Below are 19,859 nucleotides of genomic sequence, written 5' to 3'. Positions count from 1 at the left end.
CAGAATGTCAGGGGTTGGAATGAACCTCGAAAGATCATCTCGTCCAACCCCCCTGCCAGAGCAGGACCACCCAGAGCAGGTCACACAGGAACGCGTCCAGGCGGGTTTTGAATGTCTCCAGAGAAGGAGACTCCACCACCCCCCTGGGCAGCCTGTTCCAGGGCTCTGCCACCCTCACAGTGAAAAAGTTTTTCCTCATGTTAATGTGGAACCTCCTGTGCTCCAGCTTGCACCCGCTGCCCCTTGTCCTGTCACTGGCCATCACCGAGAAGAGCCCCGCTCCATCCTCCTGACACTCGCCCTTTACGTATTTATAAACATTGATGAGGTCACCCCTCAGTCTCCTCTCCTCCAAGCTCAAGAGACCCAGCTCCCTCAGCCTTTCATCATAAGGGAGATGTTCCACCCCCTTCATCACCTTTGTGGCTCTGCGCTGGGCTCTTTCAAGCAGTTCCCTGTCCTCCTAGAACTGAGGGGCCCAGAACTGGACACACTATTCCAGATGGGGTCTCACCAGGGCAGAGTAGAGAGGGAGGAGAACATCTCGTGACCTACTGACCACAGCCCTTCTAATACACCCCAGGATGCCATTGGCCTCCTTGGCCACGAGGGCACATTGCCGGCTCATGGTCATCTGCTGTCCACCAGGACCCCCAGGTCCCGTTCCCCTACGCTGCTCTCTAACAGCGCAGTCCCCAACCTGTACTGGTCCATGGGGTTGTTCTTTCCCAGATGCAAGACTCTACACTTGCCCTTGTTGTGTTTCATTAAATTTCTCCCTGCCCAGCTCTCCAGCCTGTCCAGGTCTCTCTGGATGGCAGCGCAGCCTGCTGGGGTGTCAGCCACTCCTCCCAGTTTTGTGCCATCAGTAAACTTGTTAACAGTGCACTCTATTACCTCGTCCAGGTCATTGATGAAGATATTGAATAGTGCTGGTCCCAGTACCGACCCCTGAGGGACTCCACTAGATACGGGCCTCCAACTAGACTCTGACCCATTGACCACAACTCTCTGACTTCTTTCCTTCAACCAGTTCACAGTCCACCTCACTACCCGATCATCCAGACCACACCTCCTCAGTTTAGCTGTGAGGATGCTGCGGGAGACTGTGTCAAATGCTTTACTGAATTCAAGATAAACCACAGGCACTGCACTACTATCATCTATCCACCTGGTTATGCCTTCATCAAAGGCTGTCAGGTTGGTCAAACATGACTTCCCCTTGGTAAGGCCATGTCGACTGCTCCTAATGACCCTCTTATCCTTGATAAGCCTAGAGACAGCGCCGAGGATAAGTTGTTCCATCACCTTTCCGGGGGTGGAGGTGAGGCTGACAGGTCTGTAGTTACTTGGGTCCTCCTCCTTGCCCTTTTTCAAGGCCGGAGTGACATTTGCTTTCCTCCAGTCCTCAGGCACCGCTCCTGCTCCCCACGACTTACCAAAGATGATGGAGAGTGGTCTAGCAATGACTTCCCTCAGCACCCGCAGGTGCATCCCATCAGGACCCATGGATCTGTGTGTGTCCAGCTTGCTTAACTGATCCCTGACCCAGTCCTCACCAACCAAGGCAAACTCCTCCTTTGTCCCGACTGTCTCCTCAGGACAGTCTCCAGCAGCATAGACAGAGACAAAGGCGGCATTCAGTAACTCCGCCTCCTTTGTCCCCTCTGATACGGCCCTCGCCTGAAATGTCATCTAAGTGAATATACAATACATGCGTGTGTGCCTGTGTGTATGCGTGTGTGCGCATTCTCATATGTGTTAAGTCAGAGGGCAGAAAAAGAAAGTTGTGAAGAAAGGCAGAATTCCTTATCCTAGTAAGTATACCTTACAGCTAGTTGATAAGTAGTGTATCCAGAAAATATAGGTGAGAATGGTTATTTTTTTCTATGTCTGTTATATATGCAGTATGATTCAAATAAAAATAAATTATTTTATTGAAAGTCTTCTCTCTCTTCCTGTGCATTAACCTGTAAGGTAAATCATTCTGTGCTTGTACTTAAGGAGCTCTTGATGAAAATGAGGAGGTTATTGTTTTGCTCTCAACCATATAAATAAACAGTCCTTATAAATGGCAACCTTGGGAATGGATGTGGATGCGTGCATTTACTTACGTATACATTTATTCCAAATCTTCTTCAAAGACATCATTATTGGGGATCACTTGTCATCTACTTTGCAGTGAGTTAAAAGCACAATTCTAAGAAAATGTTACCATTTGTAGATGAAGGAGATATGCTGAGATTCTTCAGCTATTGTGGAGGTTTGGAAATCTGGTAGTGCAGGAATTGTACTTGCCCAGGATCTGAAACAGTAGTAGGCTAAAGCTGAGGTTATTAGTCTGATGAAAGCCTTCTGACAAAATAGGTGGTAGGCCGCACAAAATTTACGAAGATATATGCATTTTAACAGGCTTATACATTTGAAGTATGTTCATGGCAGTTTCTAGGGTTGAAATGGTATCATAAAGTGTCTTGCATTAATTTCATTCTTGTTTCATTCCTGGTTTTAAATATTCATATAATGAAAAGTCTGGCTTGAGGAGGTGAGTTCTCACTATATAGAGTTACAAAGTACATTTGATTGATTTAAGAATTTCAAATGAGAAGCTGGTTTGTATGGGTTTTGAAGCAAATGTTAAATGTCAGAAACTTTTAGAGCATGATGGTCCTCCTCTGCTTAGGTGGGCTTGCTGCTTGATGCATTCTTAGGGTCAGATCCTCTTTGGCTGAATGCATATGTGGGAGCTGCAGATAGGCATCTGAGGGCAGAATTCGACCCTTACATTTTTGGTGAATATTTGAGCTCATGCTGACTGAGATTGACGGTACAGGAGACTGAAGTCCTCTGTATATCCGCAGGCCAGGCATTGTACAGACAGCTTCCTTGCACAGCCTTGCCCATGAGCTCAACCCTGGCCTGGAGCGACCACCCTCTCTAGAGGTGGTAAGTAATTTGGTATTTATGCTAGCTCAGTCTTGGGCCTCTCTTGTAAAGAGGCTAATGACTGTACGTGGTGGTTTCTAATCCTCCACCTGGAAATCAGCTGAAATCACTCTCTATATTTGGTACACAGCAGTGCCATGTACTGACCTGCGAGAAGAGTCACACCTCCAGTTCCAGTATTCCATACTTTGGGTAGGGAAGATTAAATAGTAACCACAGAATTAAAGTGTAGGAAATATGCTCTTAAGCCGTGTCAGACTGATAAAGTGTTGTTGTTGTGTATATCTCAGTGGATGCTATGTTTGAGGCCTATGATGAAAAAAAGATGCATTCATCAGCTATGTTAGATGATTAGCTGCTGTTCGCCATGTATGGCCTTCAGTCTAGTTGAGACAGAAATTAGGGTTCCAGTGCCTTCTCTGTTGAGAACTCTTGTTTGTTCTAGTCTAAGAGAGCTGTCAAAGAGTAGTTCCCCGATTTGTTAATCAGTTGTCATGCAATTGCTGAAGCATGAACAAAAAAGTTCCCTGAATAATGGGAAGATAAGCTTACCCGTTAAGAAAGGATTAAAGTAGAAGGAGCGATACGCTGTAATTGGCATGATGAAATTCAGGCTACGTTTACTAGCAAATATGTATGCGGTTTCATTCAGTTTTGGTTGAAGTTCTTTTAGAATTCATTCATGTTATGACAAATTCTCATAGAGCAGGAATTAATGTAAATTGTGCATCTTTGGCCTTTCATGCACGAGAAGCAGGGGTGTTTTTCCTTACTGCCTAGAATTTTTTTTATTATTGAATAGGAAAAGTAGGCATCAAAATGCACAGTTTTGGAATGACTTGGGAAAAAAATAATTTTGTACAAGCACCTAAATGCAAAAATTACAACTCCAATTGAATTTTTAACAACTACAAGGGAAGAGTTTTTATGTATCAAGTCAATCCAGAGTTTGCCTATCACTCTCTGTCAGTATATATAACATACCCAAATTAAGTTACATAGAGTAGGATTTCTGCAAAGAAATTTCAAAAAACATTCTTGCGAACACTTTGTGTTGTTTGCACTTATGTTTAGAAATATGGATGAAGTTGTCTTATTCCAAGGTGTGGCATATGAGGGTGTTGACTGACTGTAAAGTAGCACTTACTTCTAATGACCTTTTGACTTAATTGGTGGTGGAGTATAATGCCAGAAAGTTTGATACATTATGCATTTGAAACATCAAATTAATCCTTTTCAGACTTCATACTAATAGCCATTTGAAATCAGTGGTGATCTGTCTCCACTACTTAGTTCTTCCTCATTTTATTGTTTGAGATTTTGGGTAGGGGTTACCCCCTTCTTGGCATTAGTCTGTGACAAAAGTGTTCTGTCAGCTGAAGCTGAACTACTGGGCTGATGACAGGTGCTTAGATCATTTCTGAATCAAACAGAAGTTCAGTATTTGTACGCATGCAATGTAATGCTGAAGAACTATAGGCCTTTCATAATGTAACTAGCTAAATAAAACCTGCGAGTTTGTCACTCTTCTTGATACAACCGATTTTATCCAAGTATTCTGTTTCATTAGCTACTTCTCCACATCCTCTCTTTATCAGAGTTTGAGCATTACAAAACCTGCCATTTTTAAACAAGGAGTGTAATACTCTTCCAAGAAGTACTAAAGGAACAAATTTTGTCCACCCCAAAATGCAGCTTTTCCCTCAGTAGGTTAAACAGACTTCTGAAATAAAAGTTCATGCCTTTGTCTGTTTGTAGAACTACTTTCTCTTGAGTTCACATGGCGATTTGTTAGGTTAACAGTCACCTTATATAACCTTTACTCTAGCTAAATCAGATGGCAGAGGCCAAGTCCTATCTCATCTTCCATACAAAGTGAGACTTCTGGTGTTTCAGTTCTTTTTTGACTTGAGAAAGGTATGACTGACAGATTCTTTTCAGGTTCTTTAGTTTGCACTAATACTTGTAATGCAGCCCTCTTCCTCTCATGTTTCATGCTCTGAAAAGTACTCTGAATGGTAACTTTGCACAGCTTCAGCCTTTTTGCAAATTCAGACAGGCATCATTGTATCAGTGGTAATATAGATCTGAAATTCTGGGGAATGGAAGGCTGCAAAGGGCCTGGCATTTAGAACCTACCTGCTTGGGTTTATGCTGAGTCCTGAAGTATTTCATTTATGACATCTTAAATCTAAACCTTGTCATGCTTCATGCCATGAGTTTGATGGCCTCTATCAGGCCACTTGTGACTCAGAACTATCACAGAAATAAATCACCTTATTTTTCTTCAGATGATTTTTATATCCTGGGCACTAACTTTCTTAAGTGAATTTGACCTGACTGCCTGTCACAGTACGGGGTGGTTTCCTGCAGATGCACCCGGAAGGCTAATATTGTAATGAATCTGCAAAGTAATGGAACCTTCTTTCTCTTGCTATTTGAGTTGCAGTGAACCACAGTCAGAAGCTTCAAAGGAGTTTGATTACATAGCTGGAGTTTGTATCTGCATAGAGATCCAGGTACATTCAGTTATTTGATTACCTGACATTTTTAAGATAGAAAAAAGTGCATAGATTTTGCAAGCCTTCCTTTTGCACAGTTTTCTCTCCATGTCTCTAGAAAGCCGTGGAAGAGCTCCTGCCATCCATTGGTACATTGTTCTGCAGCAGAAAAGAATCAGGAACCCTAGCTCTTAGTGACACGGTGTAGAGGCAGGGACCCGTGGGGGTGCTCTTACCTGGACTAGCTTAACCCAGGTGTTACTTGGAACTAGGTGCTGCTCATTGGGTTTAGCTTTCCAGTGGCAGTGCACCTACAGATCACTGTCAACACACAATGTGGATTATGGCCCTTTGTGAGCTAAGCTCAAAACTGTTTGATAACTGCCTACTTCAGGCACTTAGACTAGATTATCACCACTTGGAGAGAAAGAGCATGTTTCTTTGGGCGTTCTCAGTGATGGGTAGCCAAGTACCTCAGTTCCTATACCTGGACCAGCTCACTTTTCAGGGAAATTTAAGATTAAGGCCTACCAGCCCATCTGTTCTGTCATGCCTTTACAATAAGGATTTCCTTTATTGGTAATGGAACTTTTTAGTTGTGCTACTTTGCTGATACTCTTTCCTAAATCTCTGACTCAAGAGTTGGACATTAAAGGCTGTTGCAAAATGGTGTTCAAAACATGCACCTCATTCTCCATTCAAAGCAATCTAAGTTAAGCCGTTGGGAAGTTCAGCTTCATCTCAAACATATATGTATAGAATACTTTGCATTGCTTCCCAAGGTAGAATTAGGCCAGGGCAGTTTTAGCTTCTCAGTACTTGGACAAGTTTGGTGTGGACTCTCACATTTCAGCACGTTACCACTTGTTGTCACCTGCTCCCTGAACTACCACAGGTTTCAACACTTGCTTCTTCATTCTGTATCACTGCCTGGTAACATGTGGTACTGGCAGAAACAGTGTCTAGCAGTGGCGCTTGGTAGATAGTATTGTGGTAGGTACAACAGCGAGAAAGCCACTGTTAGTGATCTGTGGACTAATTTTGTTCATCATTTATTATCTGTGTTTGCTTGTAATGCAAATAGATGTACTTGGGTATCACATTCATAACTGCATATTTTCATAACCCAAGATATATCCAGATTTAACAGAAAATACTTATACCAAAACCCCCTATAGATTGTCTCCTTTGTAACTCTTTGTCTCCTTTGTAACTCTAAGATATTTGCCCTTTATTTCAGACTTGGGACTTCTCTGCTTTTTGTGATTTACTGAAATCTTTATTCTAGAGTAATTTTTCTTAAACAGTTATGTCAGTCAGCATCTCGGTATGAATTCCTTAATTTTGGATGAAATACTCCTCTCTTACACTGAAATTATCCTTTCAGTTGATTTCTGGCAGAAAAGAAATGTTTCCAAAGCTAGGGACTGAGCTCCTGCTGGAAAATCAAGTGGGGTCTCTGCGCTTTTCATTTTTATCACTAAATAAAAGCATTTGCATGAAGAGCTGGCAGTTCTGATGGTAAAGGGTGGAAGTAAATCCATCCATTCTGCTGAGATCCCACACAAAGCACCTATCCCAGCGCCTTCCCTCACTCCCACATCAAGCTCTGGGACTATTCTTACACTCATCTTGTAGTAGGTGTTGGTCTAGAGAAGTATCTTGACTCTGTGTGCTTCCGTGAGACTTATCTTTGGGCCAAGTGGTCAATTCACGTTTCAGGTTTACCCTGTAGTTGGAAGGTTTGATTATACCGTTGGGAGACCAACTTGACTGTATACTGCCTGCTATATTTAACAAGACCTCAGAAGCTGGAGTGACAAAGTTTGGGTTTCTCAACAGATACCTATTATCCTGAAAAGCCCCTAAGCCTTTGACTGGAGCTGAGAGTGCTGTGTCTTCATTGCTGCTGCAGCATGACTAGCCAAAAAAGGGAGTGTCGTCTACTTTAGGCATAGGCACGTTCTTAATACTATGCTGAGCAGAGATCTGTTCCTAAATCTTGTCCTTCATATCTTTGGCTCTAAGCCGTGGCTAAGGAAAGGACATAGCTTGTTAGAAACTAACAAGCTGATTTGGGGCAGGAGACAGCTCTTCAGCTTCTCAGATGTCCAAATATCCTAGAACTGTTCTTTGCCAAAGTTCTACAAGCTTATTAAGGTTTGCAGATTAACTGAACCCAAGACCTGGATTTCTCTCTTTCTCTGGTTTTACTTTCCACATTGTATTTGTAGCCACTGCTAAAGATTTCTTGAAGTTTGTTGGTTATTTTGCTTAATTGCGTTAAAGGGAAAATAACTGTGGGTTTTTTCTGATCTGATTTATAATTACTTGTCTGCTGTCTACTTCACCCCATGTGTTTTGTGTAACATAAATGATACTTTTCCCTCACAAAATAGGAGCCTGCAGAAAACTGATGGTTAACAGGATTAGCACCAAGGCCTAAAGAGAACAGGTGAAAACTAAACCCTGTCCCCTGAGGCCAATAAAATAGCTGTTTGGTCCCCTGTGTGTAACCTCCTAATAACTTTACTGGGCAGCCTTAAGATCCCTTGGGGGCTTCTCTGCAAGAGCACTCCCTCTCTTTGTTCAGATTGCTTATTAAAAATGATTTTATAATGAAGTTGCCTCAAATAGCAGCTACTTTCCTACTTGTCCTTGAAGCACTGTTTGCCCTGGTGAAGAATCTGAAGACAACTATCTAGGGCTTTTCGCTTGTTCAAAACTTTTACTGAGCTACTGGTACACTTGATATTTTTTTTTTTCTGTGAGCCAAAGAAAACCTCTTCAGCCACAGATAGAGATTGCACCTTTGGGGCAAACCTTTAATTCCACTTTGAAGCCATCCCTGTAAAAAGTTTGGTTTGGGTGCCAGCATCATCAATCAATCAGTTTTATTCCCTGCTACACAAAACACTACATCAGTGACTTGTTTGCGGCTGAGAGAGAATGGATGTTGCCTTCTTGTTGTGGTGGTCGAGTTATTGAGTACAGGGGCAAAGATGAAGGCATTGTCAAATAATGAGAGGAGGGAATATTTTTAGTCAGAAAATGTTTCTGTCTGGTTTGGGAGGAAGAGTACGCAGAGTGACAATGCTGTATGTGAATGTGTGAGTTTCATGACGTGAATACAGGTGGAAATCTGTGGATGGTCTGGTTCTTCGTGGTAGGTCTATAGCAGCCAAACATTTTCTCTGTGAAAGTTCTGATATTTGTGAGAGACGCTGACCCTTTGCCCATATGGAACCAGCTGTAGATAAAGCGTCAGGAGGACTGTTTATTAATGCATGTTTTATACCCTCACAGAATAACTGATCAGAGGTGAGACAAATAGGGTGCCTCTAATCTTCTATTAACTACCTAAAAGCTTGGCTTCTGCCTGGACCCCAACTGTTTGGCACAGTTGGAAGGGACATTTCATTTTCTCTAAGGCTGATAGAACAGACAATTAAATGCACTGCCCTGGAAGTCCCATGGGGAACTCTGTCTATTAGCTGTACTGGAAGCTAATGTCAGGTCTCTTCTCTGGGTCTGTTCTGAGTATATGGAGCAGCTTCTATCTACGTGGGAATTTTGGCCGTGACCATTAATTATAGACTTATTTTACTGTGAGTTTTCTGGTAAATACCTTGAGATAGGTTTTTCTGTGCCTTTGTAGCAAAGTAGCGTGCAAACTGCAGCAAGGCAAAAAAACTGCAAACAGATGAAAATTTGTTTTGGCAAAAGAATACTGATAAGCATTTCCAAATGTTAATCGTCCAGTATTAAAATGAATGTGTGTGTGTGTGTATGTTGCATTATAGTTCAGATACTTCTAAATTACAGTTATCTAGCAAACTCGATTAGACAAGACAGAAGAAAGGAAGCTGTCTTAAATTTTGCAGGTCTTTATCTGGGGGTAAGTCCTGACCCTTTCCATGCCTCTAATACATATTAATAGAGGTTACAAATCAATAAATTCCTTTTCTGCTCACACTGCATTTCTTTTTCTGGTCTTTCGTGTGGAAGCATGCAAGATGGGCAGAAACAGTCTCTTTCATATTTAAAAATTTATTTGGAGGCCCATGTTTTAAGGAATGAGCATTAGGATGTTTCTGATATTAGACACCTAAATTCTGTCAGTGTGGTTGATGGATGTTAAGAGATTGTGGATGCGGCTCAAAAATAAATTTAAACTGTTCATGGGCATAGGCAGTAAATACATGGGGAATGTCTGCAGTGTTCTCTTATATCGAAGTCTTGCTTTATAACTCCATAGCAAGTTGTTCTTACACCTTTTCTACCCTTCTCTTTTTTATCTGTTAATTTCTAAGGCCGTTTGTGTGATGTTAGAAACACTGAATTAAGTCGTGAGCACCCCTTGTATCTTGTGCACTGTAACAGAAAGCGTAGGGCTGATCTGAATCCTATTGCAGCTGCTTTAAGGATTCCTATTGGCTGAAACATGCTTCGATCAGCCCTTAGAACATACTGTCTTTTGTTGTTGTTTTTCAAGTCTCCTGTCTTTAGAACTCTCACAGCTGTTATATGAAGTTAATGTTTCCAGCTTGATAAGAACAGCCATCCACAATTTTGGTATGGTCATTGGTTACAGAAGAGACCTGTGTTATGGGCTGAATGTAAGCTTCAAAGTACATGATACTTTCCACACTCCTAAGACTCTAATCCAACTCCGAGAGCAGTAGAAGTTACTCTTGGCAAAGTCATGAAGTTTAAATTTTTTTGCTGTTTTTGAGTGGCTTGGGGACCAGAAAACTGACAGATGAGACTTCTCCAAATCTGCGTTTGCATTCTGGATATTTTTCAATGCAGACCATGTGAAAACAAATAGGAAGTGTTACTGCTCACAACTTTCTTCTTTAATGTGTGGGTCACATATTTTGGCTCTGAATAGTCTGAGCCTAGGCAACTCTAACTGTACATACAGAGAAATATCAATACACTGGAAGGCTTTTAACTACAACCTTTGCAATAGTTTCCTAAGAGATAATTGCACTTACTAAACAAGACTTGTGCAAGACTCTTGTCAGTTTGATTTGAACAATTCCTTAAAGTCACTTCAAATGCCTTCCTTGCCTCAGTCTTTAGTAGTCAGACAAGCTATCCTCAAGGTAATCAGCCCTCTGAGCTGGAAGACGGGGATGGAGAGCAGAACAAATCCTCCGTAATTAAGGGAGAAGCAGTTAATGACCTGCTCCACCACCTGGACACGCACAAGTCTTTGGGGCCAGATGGGATCCAGCCGAGAGTACTGGGGGAGCTGGCCAAGGAGCTGGCCAAACCACTCTCCATCATTTATCAGAAGTCCTGGTTAACAGGGGAGGTCCCAGATGACTGGAGGCTTGCCAGTGTGACACCCATCTACAAGAAGGGCCAGAAGGAGGATCTGAGGAACTACAGGCCTGTTAGCCTGGACTCAGGCCCAGCCAGCATGGGTTCATGAAAGGCAGGTCCTGCTTAACCAACCTGATCTCCTTCTGTGACCAGGTGGCCTGCCTAGTTGGTGAGGGGAAGGCTGTGAATCTTTTATCTGCCTGGACTTTAGTAAAGCCTTTGATACCGTCTCCCACAGCATTCTCCTAGGAAAGCTGGGGGCTCGTGACCTGGACAGATGCACATTGAGCTGGGTTAAAAACTGGGTGGACGGCTGGGCCCAAAGACTTATGGTGAATGGAGTTCAATCCAGCTGGCAGCCAATCACAAGCGATGTCCACCAGGGCTCAGTATTGGTGCTAGACTTGTTTAACATCTTTATTGATGATCTGGATGAGGGGATTGAGTGCTCCCTCAGTAGGTTTGCAGATGACGCTAAATGGAGTGGAAGTGTTGATCTGCTCAAGGGTAGGAAGGCTCTGGGATCTGGACTGGCTGGATCAGTGGGCTGAGGTAATAAGGCCAAGTACCAGGTCCTGCACTTCAGTCACAACAAACCCCTGCAACGCTACAGGCTTGGGGATGAGTGGCTGGAAAGCTGCCAGGCGGAAGAGGACCTGGGGTGCTGATTGACAGCCAGTTGAACATGAGCCAGCAGTGTGCCCAGGTGGCCAAGGTGGCCAACAGCATCCTGGCCTGTATCAGGAATAGCACGGCCAGCAGGAGTAGGGAAGTGTTCATTGCCTGTTTGCTCAAAGATCAAAGCTCAGTGTTTTCCCAAAGTAGGTGGCTTATTCCCATGGGCATATCACCTTTTTTCACACACTGGGAGGAATCTGTCCTTAGGAGCTTTCTGCTCACATTCATTTCACTTCATGACATTGTTTCTTATAACATAACATTGCATTTTTGTCGTAGTAAGTCTGAATTCTAATGATTCTAAAGCAAGCTCAGTCATGTTGACTTCTCCAAGGTTGGTATCTGAACCAAAAAAAGCCCATTTTATTATCTGAATTTTGAAACTAGGGACTGATTCCATCATTCCTAATAGACCCATTTATTTGACAGTGCATTGCTAGACTTATGCAGTCACCATTCTGGAACAACTACTGAATGTGAAAAGGGCTTTTTAATGTATGTTGATGGCTAACCTTATTAGGACTGTAGAAATATTGGAAGTTTTTGCAGCCTTTCTCGGAGAACATCAACCTGGAATTATTTAAATGGGAACACAGTTTCATGTAGACAACATAAAAGGCAGCTCCTTATGGCAGATCAGGTGGTCACTCTAACTCATACTGAATAGCTTGTTCTTAATCTTAGGACTAAATGATGATGATGATACTTGTAAAGCTCTTATTTTAAAAACAGTTTTGCTGGTCAGAGTTTTTCTCCAAGTCTCCTAACATGATTCAGTATCGTAATTAGTGCTCATCTAAAAAGGAGTAAAAGCCTCAAAAGGCAGCGTGGGTCAGTCTGAAGAACCAAAATTTGGGGTTGAAAAGTAGGAACAGAAACAGATTAGCCCAAAATGAAATAGAATCCTGATGGAATTTGGAATACAGGCTTTTTAAAATTCAATCTTCTTTTTCCTTCTTCATAACTGTTGAATAATTTTGAGGTATATTGATCAAATGCTGTGTCTTTGTCTATATTGGTTAATTGGCAGGGGTGGGGAGTGGGCAGGAAGAGCAGTGCAGACAGCTCTTCAGAAATCCTGGCAGATACAAGTTACAGTTAAGTAGGAGTACAGGTTTTATATGGAGCAAAAGGTAGTTAGATACTTCGGTTTGAGTTTCTGATTACCAAAATGCCATCTGTATTTGCATTTGTAATTTGCACGAGGGGTGGGAAGATGGTCATGTGCTTACCTAAACTATGCTCACATACAAATTGTTTAAGCAAAATTCTTCATCAAACTGTAAGACTCTGAAAACATGGTGCCTAGTGTTATTTTAGTATAGTGGAGTAGTTGAATTTCCTGTTGCATTTTAATAGTTGGGTTTCGATTCAAAGCAGGAGAAGAAATATACACAACACAACTTTTCTGTAATGCTGTAATGATTTCCTTTCAATCAACTGTATGTGCGCTATAAAAGCATAGTTAAAATATGCATGATTTGGCATATACAGATGTGCTTATTAGCACACATTGAAATAAGCACCACAATATTGAAATAACTTTTTTCTAAATACTTTTTATATACACAGAGAGGGAAAAAGTCAGTATTAGTAAGTACCAAAATTACATCCTCCAGTCTGAATACCTTTGAATTCCAGCGTGAATATCCCTTGCTACTTTATTTCTTGCTAGTATAAGGCACTATAATTGTAGAACCTAGATTTGGTCTTTAACCCCAATGCAGTCACCTTGCCTTAAATTACTGTGTCATCTGGTTTTGGATTCACTGTTCACTTTATCAAAGGAGTAGATCTCACCTGAACAGAAATTATGGTTTTGAGGGATTGCAACTGGGACTTCAGAAAGCTTCCTGTCTTAACCTTACTGCCATTAATGGTAAAATTCTTGCCTTGAATGAAAGAGAACTGAACCTTCAATGAGTTATTGTAAAAAAATATAAGCAGTAAATTAAACAGGAATTCTTGACAAAGACGATGGTGACTTTGCTGCAAAATATAAGACTGTTGTGAGACCTTCCTGCTATCTGGCTTAGCTTCCCCTGTGTGTATGATAGGTTCTTGTTTAAGGTTAACTCAAACTATCAGTTGCAAGTTGTAGCAGCGTGACTTGCTAGAGAACAGACTAGGCACACCCTCAAAGCAATTTCCTCTCTGTCTCTTTTTTTTTTTTTTTTTTTTTTTGAGGTGTTTACCACCAACTTCAAAAGCCAGTTCACAACAGTGGTGATGTTCTTGCAGTTTTCTGGAAATTCAAATTAGGCTTTATTTAATCTCTATGCAACAGGGGTAGGGAAACCTTTGGTTTCAGAAAGCCAGTATATGACCAAAGCCATTTAGTGATTTCCTTTTAGATATACTCATCAGTTGATAACCATCCTTCCCACCAATGTTTGTTTGAAGAACTGTTCCCTTATCTTTGTTACTGTTACCGAACTGATATGTAGGTGTGATACTTGCTGGCTGCAAAGACAACTTTTACAGATAAGGCAAGTTTCGTGTTTAAACTCTTAACATTTCTTTCATTCTGACCCGCTTTTCCTTTTCCCTCCCTATATTGCCAGCTTACTTCAGAGTTACAGGCCTTGAAGAAAAGGGGTTATCCAAAAAGACAATTTTACATGCTGTTTGAAGACATAAAGGTACTAAAGACTGGCTGAAAATAATTTTCCTGTTAAACAGAGCTTTTGATATTTCAAAAAATATTTCACTGAAATAGTCTCAGATTTTTTCTGCAGCTTTCAGGCGAAAGTTAAGAAAACCGCTTGTTAACTCAAAGCAGGGTGAGTAGTCCTTCACGTGGGATGGTGGTGATGTGATTTGAAGAGCTGGCCTATAAACAAGGCAGTTCAGGTACTTCAACCTTAAATTCCCACATCCTGTTAACATGAGTTCACCACCTCACAGTCAGCTGTTTCGAGAGTAGATTTTAGTATGGAATCCTGTCTTTGATGAAGCGGTGTTGTCTCTTCCTCTGGAATATTTCATCTTTGGTAAACAGACAATATTGTCACTAAGAAATCTCCAGCCATTTCTAACAAGAGAACCTTAGAAAAGAGATACAGAGAACGTTGACTTGGGAACAAATCGTTGCAAACTTACTAATATTCTTTGTGAAATTGATACCTGGCAATCCCAGTTTGCCAAGAAGATTCCCCTTACTGCATGTTAATTTGCTGCTTTTCACTGACATTGGATGGGAGGTTGTTTGATAGTCACTCCAGGTAGGAACGTATTACCTGTTTTGCAGATAGACTGCTTTCCTCACTCCGGGGTTAAATCTGCAGTTCGACTACAGGTCCAGCCTAGTAAGTGGTATTGTAGTCTCATAAGTGCAAAACTGAGAAGGCTTACATGTAGCTACTTTTCTTGGCTCAAGGTGTTGAGTTCCTGGTCTTGAAATCACAAAGCTGAGCGTATGAATGTGATTGACATTTTAGTATATGTTCTACATAAGCAACAAAAGACTAGGCCAGGTTAGGTGGGGCTTTGAGCAACTTGGTCTAGTGGAAGGTGTCCCTGCCTACGGCAGGGGGGTTGGAACTAGATGATCTTTAAGGTCCCTTCCAACCCAAATCATTCTGTGATTCGATGATGACTATCTACATATCTATATCTAATATATTGTGGGTGGGTATAGGTGGTCTAGTAAATCCCATGTGTTCTGTTGTGTCAGATTTGGCTTGTCTATACAAAATAACTTAATGGCACTGGTGTAGTAAGCCTCCATGATGCGTCTCTGCAAATCAAACTTGATAGCACTCTTTGACAGCCAGAAAAGGTCTATTCAGCAGTTAGAAATTGGATGAGTAAGTGTTAGTTTGACATGGACCCCTCCCGCTGGTGGGATTTGGGCAATTGTTGAGAAACTTTGCTATCTGCTACAGAAGTTTGTAGTACTTGTATCATTCCGTTCTCCCGCTTCCCTTTTCTGTCCCTTTGCTATCCCTGTGCAAAGTCTTTCTCCTAGGCACTTGTTATTTTAAAATGGCTCTATTTCTAAATAGATAAATTAGCAAAGTGCAAATATGATTTGCCCAAAGCCAAAAAAAAAAAAAAGAAATTAATTCAGTAAGATGGTTCTGAGAGACATACCCCAAAATAACCGTTCCCTTTATTAGGTTAGTTCACTGCTGGATAATAAATCCAGAAAAAGTTTTTAATTGACTATTTAAGTAGTTTTAGCTCAAGTTAGTCTTTTCTGCTTTTAGCTTCTATTGTTTTCCAGTTTGTGATGGCTGAACACAGTTAAATGAACAGACTCTTTGATGGGTTTTATGTGCTTGCTACATATTTGCTTCTAAGTAGTTTTGAGGTTACATTTCTGTTATGATTGTTATTATTCTTAGAGCTTTAGAAGGACAGAATGAAAAGGAAAGGAGAAGCATAAAGAAAGAGGAAAGGATGTAGTTACTATTTACCTAGAAGTCGTGTGCCGATTTGATATATTTGCACCTATTAGGTAAGAAGAGAAGCAGAAGCTTACACTGAAGTATGTGGTCAAATTGCATATAAAGGAATGGCAACAGGAACCAAGTGATGACAAGTGTTGTGTTTGATCCATTAAAGCTCTTAAACTTCTGTTTTCGTCCAGTGAGATCATAACTCAACACACCACTGCCTACGTGCATCAAGCTGAGCATGCCCAGATTACAAGATTAGAGCAAAAGTGCTTAGCCTCTTTCAAAGAAGTACTTCTAGGATACCTCCTGTAGGAATCTGCATGTAACAGCAACTACTAATTTAAATATGATGCTGTCTGTACTCTGAACATATCATATTCATAAAAACATCCTTTTTCTTTAAAGGCTTCACTTTCTCTGTGAAGCCTCCACTTCTTTAATTGTTGCACTCTTTATTTTCCTCATGAGACTTCCCATCAGAAAAAAGAGATGATCAAAGACAGGTGCAGTGACATAAAGAAAAGAGGAAAGTTGTGTACCTTTTGGAATCAGTAGAAAAGCTGCCCTTGGTTTTAGAGCCAGAAGATCCCGTTCATTGCAGAGCTTTTCCTTTATGCCCACAGTGGTACAGCATACTGTATTTAGTTGGTTTTTACTCTATTATACAGGTATTAACTTCAGTAAGGAAAGAAACTAAGATCTTATCAGACTATTTGCCAATAGGTTAATACGGTTCTCCCAAACCGCCCCATCCATGTGTGTTAGCTCTCTCTGCTTTGCATTATCAAATGCAGCGGTTGTGTCCTTTGGTGCTTTTAAATGAATTTCCAAAACCATCTTTATTCCGAATTTTAAAAGAGGTAAAAATAACTCTACTAGCTGTTGTATTTGACCCTTTGGTTATTTAATATAAATGTGAATTCTAATCTTCTTAGTCTTTAGTTTGTGTTTCACAGATGATTTTCTTTTTTTTGTGCTTAGTATTGAGAAAAGTATTTCCATTTCATTTCTAACCATGTGTTTTCTTGAAAGCAAACTATCTATAACACATTGTATTTCTATGAAAACACAAGCTTATTAAATGTCAAACAGTTTATGTTTTCACAGCAGTCATCTGGAAACTGGCACATTCACTGTGTCAGTGTTTTATGATGTAAGCTTAAAATTGTCAGATTGTCAATGTTCAGACATGAAAAGGTCTGAAGTCTCGCACACGGAGGAGGAGAAATTAAGCTCTTGTCAATTGGCAGGTGGTCATAATTTAGGCATGTTTGAGGCTTGTATTAAGATACTCCTTAGTCTGAGTATCCTCAAATATTTAAGCTGATAAAGAAGTGGCATCAGTGTTGAAGTCAGTCATTTGTGCTTACTAAGAGCTGACTATAAATATCAGGGTTGCTGGTGGAGCTTGAAATGTCTTTGCACATTTAACTTTATCACTCAGCTCATGCATTGCAGAAATTGCTTTAAAAAGCAAGGGAGCTGGGAGAAATGGCTCCCCATGCCTGTATGTACCCTGTGCTATGGAAGCTGACGAATCTTAAGGACTATAGCAAGGGTTTTGGCATTGCCTAACCATTTGGGAATTGTAACTGCAGGTTCATGGGTCGTACTGTAAGAGGCTGAAAAATTACTTTCAAAGCAGACCGGCTCCTGGAAGAGAGAGCAGAGCCTACTGGGTAAGCTTATAGCAAAAAAAGTCCTCTGTCAGTGAGGGAGGGCATGTTGAATGAGCTGTAGTTTATCAGGTAGTGATCCTTGTTATATGGAAACTGCACTCGCATCAAAGTCTGTCATTGCTGTGCTGGCAGGTGTGGTGGGCATCAAGCTGTTAAAGAAAAGATTAAGAAACTATGTATGCATATGGAACAAAGACAATGCAAAGGTCATAGTGAAGAGGATTTTATCTTCACTAAGATAGGAAATGCTTGTACAAGAAAAGCCCTTTTAGCCCTCCCGCTCCTGTCATTCTTACACTTTAAAAAAAACCCCACAGCACTATCGCCCTTCTGATCTTGACATTTCTAGTATATATGGGTTAAAAGGCAGGAAAATCAATTTCACTTCTATCATGCTGTGCTATATTTTATAGTATAAACTGGTGTTGATCAAATGGTTTAATTGAATATGACTCCAGAAATCGCTTATTCTTTGCGTGCAAAAATTTTCAGGAGTGATATGCAGGTATGAGTGCAGTTGTATATGTTACCCTATCATATTATGCAAATAATTAGGAAAAAATAGATATTTAATCTCTATAGGGAAAATGTACACATGTTTTACATGCACTTTCCAACTATATTTACTCTTCTGGTGATCATAGAAAAGCCCTTAATATATTTCTCTATGATAAATTTTAAGTTTCACAGTGGAATTAACTAAATGATTTGGTTTGTTTTGAACCCAAATGGATGGGATTTAAATCGAGTTCTCATGTCACACGGGAAATGTCTTTCAGTGTCTTTTTGTCTCTATTCTGTGGTTGTGTCTTCTGTGCAGCAAAACTGAAGACAATTTCTCGTTGTTGGAAAAAGTTGTAGCGCTTGACTCAAAGTAGTATGGATGCTCTAGGTTCCTTACACAGAGTTTGCCTCACACCTGCTCATCTTCCAAACTCTCTCTGAGGGTTATTTGTCCATGCTTGTGCCTATGTGGCATCTCATGGGGAGCTGTGAGAAAACCTTCTGTGGCTGCTGGGATGTCTGTCTGAGACCAAGGTTCTTCCCTTCACGGGTCAAATTGCAGAACTTGATGCTTTCATGAGCATTACTTACACGTAACTTTCTCAATTCTGTCCTTACGTATCTCCTAGCAGCTCAAACTGTAGTTAATGACAGACATCCCCCTGGTGACAAGTTTAATGATTCATGAAATCCTAGCCCTCAGGGCACATGCTGGTTATTTATTGTTACACACAAACACAAAGCAGACAGTAAATTTATCACTTTCAGATTTAGGTGACATAAAAGGGTGTTTGGTTATCTGCAAGAGGTATTGAACGTTTATAGACTTTTGCATACCAGCCATTTTTCATTTAATCTTACCGCTAGACACAGTAGATATGTGAGACTGGATATAATTCTGCTGCAATTGCCAATATTTTTTTTGAGTGTTGACTGATGTGTGTAACTGTCATAGGTATTGTACCACATATCAGAGTACACGTGTGTTGGCATGAAGCTGCGATTTCATTTTAAAGGAAGGGTGAAAACTTATACAAGTGGTGCTAAGCCATGATATCATAAACTTTGTACTGCTTATACTCTGTATTTGTATTGTGATTTTTCACCACATAGTAGCAGAATAAATTTCAAATTTTTCCCCAGAACAGGTTTTCTCTCTGTGTTATCTCCTATATTAGCAGTGTAACAGACAGAAATTATAAATTTTTAGCCTTACCCTCAAGCCAGAGGAATATTTATTGGAGATGTATCAGTATTAGATTTTATTAACATTGATACACTCTGTGCAAACTTCTCGGTACAGGTTTATAATTTATTCATAGCTGAGCTTGGGATAGACTGAGCTTAAAGACTCCAGTCTGGAACCCTAAAGGAACACCAAGTTACGGTAAAGGGAGCAGATCTGTATGGTAGAACACTTGGCATGAAGGACCTGACATCCACATTATACCTGTTTCAGGGTTGGTCTGTTTGTTGACTTTAGGGTAGATCTGGTCTGGTCTCATGAAGCCTATTGCAACTGGAGTGAATTACATATTGTCTGGGAGTGCACCTATCAGTTTAGTTTCATCAGAAAGGAATCCTGTTCATGCACTCTGAGGCCACTGTATGATGCAAACCAAAATGTAGTGAAGCAATGGGGAGAACTGCTTCAAAAGCACACTCCTGATCTGAACTAAAATGCTGTTGGAGACACACACTAAAAAGCTGCGAGTGCAATTTGGGAATGGGACTAGAAATTTCCTAGCAAAGTAGTGTTTGCGGTACCAGCTCTGCTAAACTGCATGTGGCAAGTCTCCTTGCTTTCCTCTGGC

General features: G+C 40.8%; 1 protein-coding gene across 1 annotated transcript in view; it reads left to right on the top strand.

Annotated features, from left to right (window-relative positions):
* Positions 1-19,859, top strand: part of RORA (RAR related orphan receptor A) — a 368,947-nt gene that overhangs the window by 256,883 nt on the left and 92,205 nt on the right. The window lies entirely within an intron of this gene.

Source organism: Leptosomus discolor, chromosome 11, assembly GCF_034619465.1.
Source record: "Leptosomus discolor isolate bLepDis1 chromosome 11, bLepDis1.hap2, whole genome shotgun sequence".
Taxonomy (NCBI): Eukaryota; Metazoa; Chordata; class Aves; order Leptosomiformes; family Leptosomidae; genus Leptosomus; species Leptosomus discolor.
The sequence above is the reverse complement of the archived record's forward strand: the minus strand, read 5'-3'. Positions and strand labels throughout refer to the sequence as shown.